General features: G+C 43.9%; 1 protein-coding gene across 1 annotated transcript in view; it reads right to left on the minus strand.

Moving 5' to 3' along the window:
- Positions 1-13426, minus strand: part of UBE2H (ubiquitin conjugating enzyme E2 H) — a 93512-nt gene that overhangs the window by 21433 nt on the left and 58653 nt on the right. The window lies entirely within an intron of this gene.

The raw sequence follows: 13426 nt of genomic DNA on the forward strand, positions 1-13426 counted from the left end.
GACGTCCCAAAGCAGGGTCAAACATGAGGGGTGGGAGACCGCAAAAATTCCCAAGGCTAAACATTAGCCAACCAGGCAACAGGGGCTCAACCAAAACAACTGGAGCCAACCAGAAAAAAAATACACCCTCAAATAGGATCAGGTCCTCTTAAAACAGCAGCCTGCAAAACCTTGCGGCCAAAGGAAGTATCTGCAGATGCCAACACATCCACTTTATAAAACTTTGTAAAAATGTGCACCGACGACTAGGTGGCCGCCTTGCAAACCTGTGCCACTGATGCCTGATGAAGGAAGGCCCAGGAGACACTAAAGCACCCTAGTAGAGTGTGCCTTGACACGGAAAGGAGAAACTTGACCCCTGATGGAATAGGCCTGAACCACCATCTGTCTGATTCATTTAGAAATGGTCGCAGAGGAAGTAGACAACCCTTTCCGAGGTCCATCCATTAACACAAATAGTGACTTTCTGAAAGACTCGGTTGCTACCAAGTACACCCCAATTGCCCGGACCACATCCAAGGCATGCAAGGCAATTTCCTTTGGATGCAAGTATAGGAAACAATGAAGGCGCGTAGACATTGGTTATCCTCAAAACAGGTTATATTAAATGGTATAAAACTGAGGTGAATGTACTCACAAACCAATGCTTGCATCATAGCTTAGACATACCATCCATACGTAAATTCACAATGTTCGTAGACATCGGCTAACGCGTTTCGAGGTTACCCTCTTCAGAGCCTTGTCTGGATGACTACTGGTATAGCTGAAGGACTCGTGGTCCAAATCCATGCCTCTTAGCCTAGTGCTGTCACTTTGCAGATCCTCCTCTCATGAGGTTCTAAAGAAGTGAGTAACTGCAAAACGCCTAGCCGATGTGTCTATGAGAATTGTGAATTTACTTATATGGACTTAAGAAAATGATGTTATGTCTAAGCTATGATGCAAGCATTGGTTTGTGAGTACATTCTGCACTTTACCTTTTAACAAAACATGGTTTTGAGGATAATGCGCTAGGCCTACACGCCTTCTTTGTTTCCTATACTTACAGCCATATCTGATGCCCCCAGTCTTTTGAGGGCAGCGAGGAGCACATTATCCACATGTAGTAAGATGTCAAAATAGGAGTGTGACACCACGTTGAGACTTCTCACACAGCGCAGGAGAGTGAACAAAGCCACAATTTCCTTTGGATGTTTAGGCCTGGGACACAGGGAAGGCAACATAATGTCTTCATTCAAATGAAAGTCACAGCCCTCCTTGTGAATCCCCATATAAAGGTGAACAACAGGATGCTGCTGCCAATTCCGACAACCTGCACGCAGAGGAGATAGCCACAAAAAAGGCCACCTTCTGGGACAGAGTAAGCAGGGGAATCTCCGGAATATTTTCAAAGGGAGGCTTCTGTAGAGCTGAAAGCACCAAATTGAGATCCCAAGGCGGCAACAGAGCCCGCATTGGGAGGGACCAAATGTCTGACACCCTAAAGAAAAGTACGCACCAGGGAGTGTGTGGCCAAAGGTCGTTGGAAGAAGACCGCTAAAGCCGACACCTAGCCCTTGATGGTACTCAAGGCAAACTTCTGTTCAACCCCCCGTTGAAGGAAGGTTAAGATCCGAGCCCCTGAGAAGGGGCAAGGATGCACCCAAAAGACTCACCATGCAATGTACGTCTTCCACATACAATGGTAGATCTTCCTCAAAGTAGATTTCCTAGCTTTTAACAAGGTAGGAATCACCAACTCAGACAAACCTCTATAATTTAGCACCTGGTGTTCAACAGCCAAGCCGTCAAAGCCAGCGACTGTAAAGCAGGGTGAAAGATCGGTCCTTGGGACAGCAGATCCTCTCTGAGAGGAAGCTTCTAAAGTACGTTGGCAATAAGCCACACCACATCGGCGTACCAAGCCAAACGAGGCCAGCCTGGAGCCACTAAGAGGAATCCTTTCTGCTCCAATCCACTGTAGGAGTCTGGGCAGAAGCTTGAGAGGAGGCAAGGCGTATATCAGATACTGACCCCACGGGGCCACCAGCGCATCTGTAGCGTCTGCAAGTGGATCCCTTGACCGATCCACAAATCTCTGCACCTGTTGAGCCGAGACGCCAAAAGATCCACCTTGAGAGTGCTCCACCGGAGACAGCCGTATGAAGGAACCACTCCCCATAGTCGGTGAGGTAGTCCGCCTGCCAATTTTCCACCCCAGGAACGTTTACGGCTGAAAGGGCAGAAGGAACCGTTCTGCCCACCTTAGAATGCTGGCTACCTCCAGAGCACTTCTTGTGCCCCCTTGGTGATGGACATAAGCCACGGCCGTTGCACTGTCCAATTGAATGCGCACTGGGCATCCCTGAAGGCGAGCCATTCAACGGTCCAGACAGTCCGATTGCTCGGAGTTCCAGGACATTGATCAGCAGTCTGGACTCTTCCAGCGTCCAGATCCCGAGCAGAATGCTTGCAGAGGATGCCTCCCCAGCCGGACAGGCTGTTATGCGTGGTGACCACTGTCCAATACAAGGGGAGGAAGGATTTTCCCAGCCGAAGTGCCGGAGAGCAAAGCCACCATATCATATATTTGTTCCCTGACTCAGCTGGATCAGATTGTCCAGAGACTGCAGAGTCTTGTCCCACTTGGTCAAAATCTCCCTTTGCAGGTAACTCCTACAGAACGTCCTCAAAAGGTACATACCATCATCAGGCCCAGCACCCGCATGCAAGTCCAGAGTGATGACCATCTGTTGGCCAGCAGGAGACAAATTGCAGCCTACAATTTCTGGAGTTTTTCCAGAGGAAAAAGCACTTTGGCTACAGCTATTGTCATGCCCAAATTAGTCCAGCTTTGTGAACCGAACCAGGGCAGACATCTGAAAATTCAGAATCCAGCCGAACTCCTGCAGAGTTTGTATTGTGATTTCCAGGTTTTCCACCAGAGCAGGAGGAGACTCCGCTCGCAGAAGGCGATCGTCCAAGTAGACCAGTACTTAGCGTAGCAAGACTAGCACCGGAGCCAACACTTTTGTGCAGGTTCGAGCAGTGGAGGCGAGCCCAAAGGGTAATGCCAAAAACTGATAAAGCTCCTCTCTCACAGCAAAGCTGAGAAAAGGCTGGTGACTGGCACATATTGGAATGTGACGATAGGCATCCTTAAAACCTATAGCGGCGAGGAAATCCCCTGACGCAGGGATGCCACTACCTTTTCGAATGGACTCCATTCTGAACTTCTGTTCCCGCACAAAGCAGTTTAGCACCTTGAGGTCCAGGATTGGATGCACTTTGCCCTCCTTCCTGGGGACGGTGAACAGGTTTGATTAAAAACCCTGAAAACATTCCGAAGTCGGAACCGGAACAATCACCCCTTGAAGGAAAAGATCTTGTACTACCCCAAACAGACCCTGCAACCGGTCTGGAGACCGACGCAGGTTGGAAGTAAAAATCCTTGCTGGGGGACAAGAGCGAAACTTAATTTTGTAGGTGGACCGAATGACTTTGTGGACCCACTTGACTTGTACCAGGTCCACAGGTCCGGAAACCAGCGAAGACATCGCCCCACCCCTGATACAGGTGAGGGTGCACCTTCCTACCCTATATGTGTAGTCAAACTTTTTTTCACCTAGTGTCCTACTCCTGTAGGGGGGCAGCAAAAACCCGAGGGTCAAGAAGATCAGGAGCTGTATCTGCCAATGAACGAAAGAGAAAAAACTTTTTTTTACATTTAATGCACAAATACACTATACATTGCCCAATTGTTTGGTAAAATATGAAGGATTATCTTATGTCGAGTGCATAGATACCATAACATGACATGCTTTAAAATTGCGCACAACCGTGCAACGGCAACAAACTACGTACATGTTTAAAAGCCTTTACAGGTTACCATTTTAGATTTACAGAGGAGGTCTACTGCAAGAATTACTGCACTCAATCGGACATCTGCTGCGATACCTCACACACATTCTTCAATTGCTGTTTACATATGACACCAGACCGATGCCTGGGGGACAGAGGTGCTTGAATTTATTATTTATTTTGTGTATATATATTTTACACCTTCCCTTTCATCAATTTTTATTGTTACCACAAAGAAATTAAATATCCCCTATTATAACAATAGTGTCAGGTACCCTTTTAAAAAAAAAAAAAAAAAACAATTATGCCTACTAGACTCTAGATCTCTCCTCTGCCCTTAAAGCATCTGACCACACCAAGATTAGTGTGATAAGATGCTTTCCAAATTTCCCAATGGTGCTGTTTATATCTGGCAAAACCAAAGTCATGAAATGCTCGTACCTAGATGATTGGAGCCACTATGGTCAACTGATAGAACCACCGGCTGCAGTCTTGGGTTACCCGGTGGGACAGGAGAGCCCAAGAAAACGGTGGAAGGCGGGGGTAGGGGAGTCCACTCCCACTGTTTGTAAAAGCAGCCTTGCCGCTAATTATCCGCTAGAATTGCTTTTACATGAAAGCCGACCCCTGGCCGTAAAAAAACGGTACCAAGATCATTCCTAAATCTGCAGGCATCATCCTGGTATGACCACTCAAAGTCCAGTGACCAGTACGTTGCTAGTCCTTGTTGGGCATATATTGTAAGGTTTTTTTTTTTTTTTTCCCCCCTTCATGCAGCCTGTGGGCTGAACGAAAAAAAAAGAACCTAACAGATTCCTCCATTCACATCGATCGATGTGGATGAAGAAATCTCTGTCAGAAAGTGTGTGGTATGCCCACCATTAGACCTCTAGGCATCCACCCACTTCTAATGATGGGCATACATTATATACAACAATATAGCAATTCCTGCATTCGCATCGATCGATGTGGATGAAGAAATCTCTGCCAAGAAAAGTGTTAAAAATGATATAGTGAAGAATAGAGGAGATCTGCCCTCTGTGTCCACCTCATCCCCTATGCTTCGCCATATATGCTCTTTTTTTTTTTTTAACTGCGGTGGTGAATTCACCTCCTACAGCGCTGCAATCATTGATTTACGTATATGCTGAGAGAAAACGCTGTTGCTGTGAGAACAAATAAGTGCTGTAGCTGATGGGCGTACCTGCAAAGCAAACAATGGTTAACAATAAAACACAGTACAAGTAAAATATTACAATAAAAAAAAGTATACAGTGCAGTAAACCAGTAGAATGGTGGTATCTGGAAAGAAAACTATGGTTAATGAAAAACACACCAACTATAAAACATTATACTAGCACACAGTACAGTAGAATGGTGGTTTCTGCCACGCAAACTAGGATTAACAATAAAACATTATAGTATAACAGTATATTATAAGGTACAGAAAACTTATTAAAAAACATGACATATTTTTGGCTTTTTTTTTTTTTTTTAAACTTTTTTGTAACTGTAAAAAAAAAAAAAAAAAAAAAAAAAAAAAAAAAAAAAAAAAACTTTAAATATTCCAGGTTAGGGTCTCTCAAAATGCGATAGCATCTAACATCTTTCAAGACCCTGTGTGAAAGCGTGCCCTAGACGGAAACAGTCCCCGATGCAGAGACCAGGTTGGCCAGGACAGGAGGGACAAAAAAAAAAAAAAAGCATCTTTTTTGGGGTACTCTTTGGGTAGGGGTACCAGGGAGGACATCCTGAAAATGCCTCTCATGCAGCAGGCTCACTGCATCTGTATTGTGAATTTGGGCCACAGCACCTTCTGGATACAGAAGGGCTGTGATGATCTCTTCATGAAATTTTAGGCAGGATCCACTTCTGCCTGACGCTTTGTATAGCCCATAAGCGTTCAGCAGAGCCAATTGGAATAAGTATACAGACACTTTTTTGTGCCAGCGTCTGGCCTTTAGGGCAATTAAGTATGGTGCTATCATCTGGTCCTTGAAGTCCAACCCTCCCATGTTAACCATTTGCCGACTGCCGCACGACTATTTACTGCGGCGGTCAGCCCCTCACAGGCAAAGTGACGTAGGGCTACGTCGCTAGCCTGTGAGGCTCTAGGGAGCGAGCGCGCGCCGCCAGAGGCGCGCTCCAGCTCGGTCACGGACCCCCCCCCCCACACGTGTACCCGGCGGACATCGGGTAATCATCCAATCACAGTAAGAAACACGCCCCTAGGGACACACTTAACCCCTCCCTCTAAAACGGACCCGATGTCCGCCGGTCACTCGCGATCTCCCGGTGGAGAGGGAGAAAGGCAGACGGCTAACATAAACAAAGCCGTCTGTCATTCTTCCTGATCTAACTGCAGAGATCATACGATCCTGCTATGTAGGATCGTATGTCTCTGTGGTTACATCACTAGCCACACCCCTTTACAGTTAGAAGCACGCCCCTAGGGACACACTTAACCCCTGCATCACAAAGTTAACCCCTTCCCTGCCAGTGTCATTTTTACAGTAACAATGCATACGTATAGCACTGATTACTGTCGTAATGTAACTGGTACCCCCAAAAGTGTAAAAAATGTCAGTCAAGGGTCCGATCTGTCCGCCGCAATGTCGCAGTCCCGCATAAAAAAATTGCAGATCACCGCCATAACTCGTTAAAAAAAAAAAAATATATATATAAATAAAAATGACAAAAATCTTTCCCTTAGTTAGTAAACGCAATAACTTTTACGCAAACCAATCAAAATACGCTTATTGCGATTTTTTTTACCAAACATATGTAGCAGAAAACAAATTGGCCTAAAATGTTCAAAATTTTTGATTTTTTACATTTTTTTGGGGGGAAATTTCATATAAAAAATTTAAATATTGTTATTTTTTTGATTATAGCGCAAAAAGTAAAAAATCGCACAGGTGATCAAATACCACCAAAAGAAAGCTCTGTTTCTGGGAAAAAAAGGACGTAAATTTAATTTGGGTACAGCGTCGCACGACCGCGCAATTGTCCGTTAAAGTCACACAATGCCGAATCGCAAAATAGGGCCTGGTCTTTGGGCAGCTAAATCCTCCGGGGCTTAAGTGGTTAAAGGCTCTTAATACAATGAAATATTAAAATAATAAAAGTTTATTAATTCAAGAGAGAAAGAAATTATACTAATAATGAGAAATGCATGAATATAATCATCATAATACATATGTTTACAGATATTGCATGTAGGCAGCAAGATTATCCAACACGTTTTAAAGCATGCATCGCTTCTTCTTCAGGGGTATATTGTGCATACAGTCTATGAATACAAATATACCAGTAAGAATGTAACACCAACATACTATAGTTTCTATTAAAGTGTTTCTTACAATACTTACATACTTTGTTCTTACCATACATGAGAATTGGAATGCATCATCAATACAAAGTCTCAGAACATTCGCCCATCAGGCCAAACAGCTGAGTCCGTGATGGCCACCTGGATCGCAAGCGCAGGGTGGAACGCATGAAGTCGCAGCGCAGTGATGTCACGCCTGCACGTCCCACGGACACAAAGTCACCTACGATGCCTGGGAAAGCATCGGAGGGGACAAAAAAGAGGCAGAAGAAGATGGAAAGACTTCAGACTCACAGGCCCTCGAACCAGTCCGGGCTTGTTCCATGCCGGGCTGCCCTATGTGCCAACCGTTCTAGGGGCCATCACGGACTCAGCTGTTTGAAGTCAGCCTCGCAATGCACAGCTGATCACAGCTGTGGTTTGCGTGGTCTGACTGCATCCATTACTCTATTTAAACCCGCTCACTGGTGCTAAGGGCTCTGTTCCCCCTTGCCGAGGACGCTGGTCAGACATCTGTTTACACTGTTGAGATACACCAGCGGTAAGCACTTCCAACTGCTCTTAAATTGTACCGACAATTGTACCTCCCTTTTATGCTTAATCATACTTTTTAGAGCTATCAGATATTGGTTTGTATTGCCTGATTATACTAACATATTACACATCTCTGAAATACTTTTAAAGCTACATAGACACAATTGGGAATCTGCCATGCTCATTTATATTTTGGGCTCTGGAATATACTCTAAACACACACGCGATAAGGATTATAAGTGGACATGCATCTGTCTTTCACAATTGTTAATTCACTATACCATCTAGGACGTCTCCTTCAGGAGCCCCACAGTGTTTATATCAAAGGCAATAAATGCCCACATAGGATGCTAGAGCAGTGATGGTGGACCTTGGCACCCCAGATGTTTTGGAACTACATTTCCCATGACACTCCGCTACACTGCAGAGTGCATGAGTATCATGGGAAATTTAGTTCCAAAACATCTGGGGTGCCAAGGTTCGCCATCACTGTGCTAGAACATACATCTAATTAACTAGATATATACACCATCTTCATATTCTATCATGCTCTTTATTTAGGATAAGGTCTCTCTGACACTGTCTTTGGGACTTTGTTCTACAATTCCTTTTGGATTATGTATCTCATATATACATAGCATTCACATTTTTTGAAGGGTCATTACAAGTGTATTACTGCTCCTATTGCAGAGTCCAACTTTGTGCCTCAGTTGCCGCCGGACCAGATTACATAATCTCCCTCCCTAGGCCTGATGGGCGAATGTTCTTAGACTTTGTTCTTACCATGCATGTGAATTGGAATGCATTATCAATACAAACTAAGTATTGTAAGAAACACTTTAATAGAAACCATAGTATGTTGGTGTTACATTCTTACTTACTGGTATATTTGTATCACAGAGACTGTATGCACAATATACCCCTGAAGAAGAAGCGATGCATGCTTTGAAACGCGTTGGGTAATGTTGCTGCCTACATGCAATATCTGTACACATGTATTGTGATGATTATATTCATGCATTTCTTAAGTAAATTCTGAACAGTTTTTTGGTGAAAACCTTTTATTAGTTCAATTTATTCCCCTCTTTCGAATAAAAGTTTTTAAATTTTAATATTTCATTGTATTATTATTAACCACTTACCGCAAAGTGACGTACCCGTACGTCGGCTTACTTTGCGTGGTTATACCGGGATGATGCCTCTAGCTAGAGCCATCATCCCGGTACCGTTGTTTAGAGCCGGCGGTCGGCTTTCTGGCGGTAACGACCGATGCTGGGGAGCCGCTCGAACGTTACCCTGGGGAGCAGAAGGGGACCCCCCCCCTCCCGCGGCTCTGCCCAGGTCTCCCGAGCAACAAGCCGCCAGCTGGATGGAGTCCCGATGACGTAAACCGGAGGTGGAGTCCATGACGTCACGTCCGGGTTACTCTGCTGCTAAAGGCGGCAGATTCAAAAAGTGAATATATTCAAAAATGCAGTTTTCGGCGTTTTGAATACATGGAAGTGTAGTGGAGGGGTCGAGGGTCTTTTAGACCCTCGACCCCTCCATAAAGAGTACCTGTCACTGCATATTGCTGTCACAAGGGATGTTTACATTGCTTGTGACAGCAGTAAAAGTGATCAGATTATTTTTTTTTAAAAAACCGGTGTTAAAATAAAAAAAAAAAATCAATAAAAAACATTTTTTAGCCGCCTCGGTCGCCGTAAGCTCTCGCACGAAAGAACGTATATGGAAGTCGAGCCGCGAATGAGCAATAATTTAAAAAAAAAAAGAGCTAAACTCTAACTCTAAACTGGTGACCGCTAAAACAATTTAAAGCGTTGCCTATTGAGATTTCTATTGACCGTAGTTTGTCACCATTCCACGGGTGTGCGCGATTTTAAACCGTAACATTTTGGGTATCAATTTACTCAGCGTGACATCTTTCACAATATACAAAAAAAAATAGTTAACTTTACTGTTTAGTTTTTTTTAAATGCAGTGAAATGGTATTTTTCGAAAAATTTTCCAAAAAAAAAAAAAAAATGGCGTGTGAAAGACCGCTGCGCAAATACTGCGTGACAAAAAATATTGCAATGACCGCCATTTTATTCTCCAGAGTCTTTGCTAAAAAAATATATATAATGTTTGGGGGTTCCAAGTAATTTTCTAGCAAAAAATACTGATTTTAACTTGTAAACAAAAAGTGTCAAAAATAGGCCTGAGGCTTAAGTGCCTTTAAAGTCTCAACCTTCAGGGGAACTTTTTTGTCTGTACCAATATAGGGATGTGGCACATACTATAGATTAAAGGTCACGGAGACCATTTTCTCCAATTCAAGAAACAAAAAAGGTGACTAAAAAGTAGCACGCTTGTGTAATAATTGTCCATGTATAAATGGCATCCCTTTCTGAATAAGGGTGACAAGGCCCAAACAATCTTGCCGCTGCTCCCTATGTAGTCTGAGCAGTTGAGGGGCTCCACATTGCTATCTTTTCCCTTGTAAATCCGGAAACTACATGTATAGCCTGCTGCCCCGTCACTGAGCTTATACATCTAGATCCCATATCTGCCACATTTGCTAGGGAGAAACTGTTTGAAAGCAAGGCAGCCAGAAAATGTAATAAGGGACTCAACACAGACAGCTTGTTGGGGCATATACAAGGCTGCAAACCTTTGGTTGAAGTTATTTACGAGGGGCAGAATTTTGTGGAGCCGGTTATATCCAGGGTCACCCCGAGCACGATAGAGTTCATTGTCACTGAAATGCATGGACCACAAAATTTGCTCATATCTAGTCCTAGCCATGGCAGCAGAGAACACGGGCATATGATGAATTGGGTCAGTGGACCAATATGACCACAACTCGCTCTTTTTAGTAATGCCCATGAAGAGGGCTAGGCCCAGAAATAAGTTTCCATGAAAATTCTCTGGCAAGGGTCAAATTTGGATTTGTGGCGACAAATTGATTGGCATATAAATTGCTTTGGTCCACAATAGATCTGTACAGATCTTCCATGAAAAATAGCTCATAAAAACCAAGGGGAGTAAAATTGTCTGTTTCCACCTGAATTCCGGGTTGGCCAGTAAATTGGGGGGGGGGGGGTTCCCAATCAGGATTTGCAAGCGCATCAGGAAGGACACTATTGGCTCTACAGGCCTGCCTTCATATTATTGGTGGCTGCAGGACACTACTTGTGCTAGCCACCGCACCAGCCTGAACTGCGCTTATGGGACTTGCCACATCACCAAGTGTTACTGCAGTGCTGGCTTGATTATGACCAAGATGTACTAGGCGGTTGGTGCTTGCCAGTTCACCAGAAAGTTGAGCGGCACTAGTACCGACACTCTGCTGCAAACGAGCACCCTGCGGTTGTTGCACCTCAGCAACAGAGGAACGGGGTCGGGTACACCTGACCTTAGCAGGGACCACTACTCCGTCGTCCGAGCTATCTGTCAGGTTGCCACTGCTCTCTACAGGTTTGAATACTGAGCCTGATTCGGACAGTGAGTCTTCCCCCATCACTCATGCTCCACATCCTGTTGGCCTCTTCACTAGTGTACCTCTGTTTGAACATTTTGGCCAATAAATTTATAGGTACCTAGTGCAACTCACAGGTTGTCTGGGACGGTTTGAACCGCTACCAAAACACTGAACTGCCAGTGCTAGCAGAGATCAGGCCTGACTCTGCTAACGTTGCGGTTTAGTGTGCTGTGTATCAGAAGTGACAGTAATCTGCCGCTACTTCACTTCTTGGGGGGGGGGGGGGGGGGTGGGTGGTCAGAGGAGCTAAAAGGTAGGTGCTGGCAGGTGTCAGGACTTATCCTGCTCACGCTGCGTTTTGGAAACACTACTACTATTGGGGACGCTGGCATAGTTTTGATCAGATCAAAAGATATTGATCCTTGCGGGGTGTGCTCTGGACTCTGTTTTGTTTTGTATCTGTTTGAACTTTCTAGTTCAAGTTTCAACTTTCAAGTTTTCTCTTGATTTAAAAAAAAAAAAAAAAAGATATTGATCCGTTCAGACACTATATTAGTAATGGAGGTGTTTAGTGTGTGTTTCAGTATCACTGGCAATCAAAGGGTTAAAATTTATTACTAAATATGCGGCGGGCAATCTGACGCTATCCTGTATTGACGCTAACGTGAACGCTAACTGATGTCACCTGTGACACTAATACAGTCATCAGAAAAAAAGGATCTGTACACTATAATAGGGACACTGTGACAGGGCAATAAAGAGATTAACTGGGGGTGATCAGGGGGTTAGATCTCTTAGGGGATGTATGGCGAGTACCCTAAACCTTTCTGGGACAGACACGAACTACTACTGTCTCACACACTAACTGAAGTCACAATTGACACTAATACAGTGATCAGTAAATTATCTGTATACTGTATATAGTGACACTGACAGGGAGTAAAAGGGTTAACTAGGGGGTGATCAGGGGGTTAAATGTGTACCTGTGTGTACTGGTGTCAGTGTAGTGCTTGTTTACTCACTGTCTGATGTTCTCGCCTCTCACGCTGGAACTGAAAAGGGCTCCAGGAGAGAAGATTGCATAATTTCTTGTGCCTGTGTTTACATTACACAAGCACAGGACATTCTGCCATTGGTCAGAACCAATCAACAGGTCCAGGCAAAAAATCATTGGCCTAGACCTGATGACGGATCGGTTCTGAATATGCAGTTACGTTGGTTCGTGCAGCCGAGCCACCTTGTCGCAGTAAATCTGCGGCGGGTGGTTGGCAACTGGTAAAAAAAATAAAAAAAAAATGAAGCTTTAATACCATTTTAATTGTTTGCTTATGTAATAAAACTGATGGACGACATTCGCGTAATGCCTATTGGCTAGTGTCAATTGACAAAGGGGTACCGAAAGACTGGGAAGTAATTTATACGGTGGACATTTGACAGGAAAAGGGTCAGCACTGAACTGAACCACTTGACGACCAACATACTGGTACGTCACTGAACTTCATCAAGTGGTTATACCTGGATGATGCCATCATCCCAGTACCAGTTTCTTTAATTTATTTTTAGAACCGACGGTCAGGTCTCTTGTAAAATCAATCCTAGCGGCTAACCAGCCACTGGATTACTTTTACAAGCAGCAAAATGGCTTTATTGGGCTGTCTTGTTCCACTGGTGCTTCCGTCAGCTGATCATAGAAGCGAACAAAGACCTGAATCGCTCTGTTCACCTCTATGATATAGGGACCCAGAAGTGATCTTACATCACTTCTGGTTTCCCCGGATGTAAACGGCGCCATTTTAAAAAACGCGAACGCTTTGGTCAGTCCCGCACACATGCAAACCGTGATCGTCCCACACATGAGGTATCACCATGAATGTCCGATCATGGGTAGTAACCCTAGCACCAGACCTCCTGTGTAAATCTTAAGTGGTAACCTGTAAAAGGCTTTTAAAGCGTCATCTATGGATAGTAAAATGTATGTTGTTTTTTCGCCGTCGCATGGGCGTGCACAATTTTAAAACATCACGTTTGGTATCTATTTACACAGTGTAACATCATCTTTTATATTTTACCAAAAAATTGGGTTAGGAATTGTGTTTTTTTGCAATAAAATGTAAAAATGTGTTTTTTTCACAAAAAAAGTTAAACAAACCGCTGCACAAATACCGTGTAACATACCTCTGCTTTAAAAAATTATATTATATATATATATATATAAAATGTTTGGGGGTTCCAAGTAATTTTCTAACATAAAATACTGA

Source organism: Pelophylax lessonae (assembly GCF_965119305.1).
Source record: "Pelophylax lessonae genome assembly, chromosome: 4".
In the NCBI taxonomy this organism is placed as follows: domain Eukaryota; kingdom Metazoa; phylum Chordata; class Amphibia; order Anura; family Ranidae; genus Pelophylax; species Pelophylax lessonae.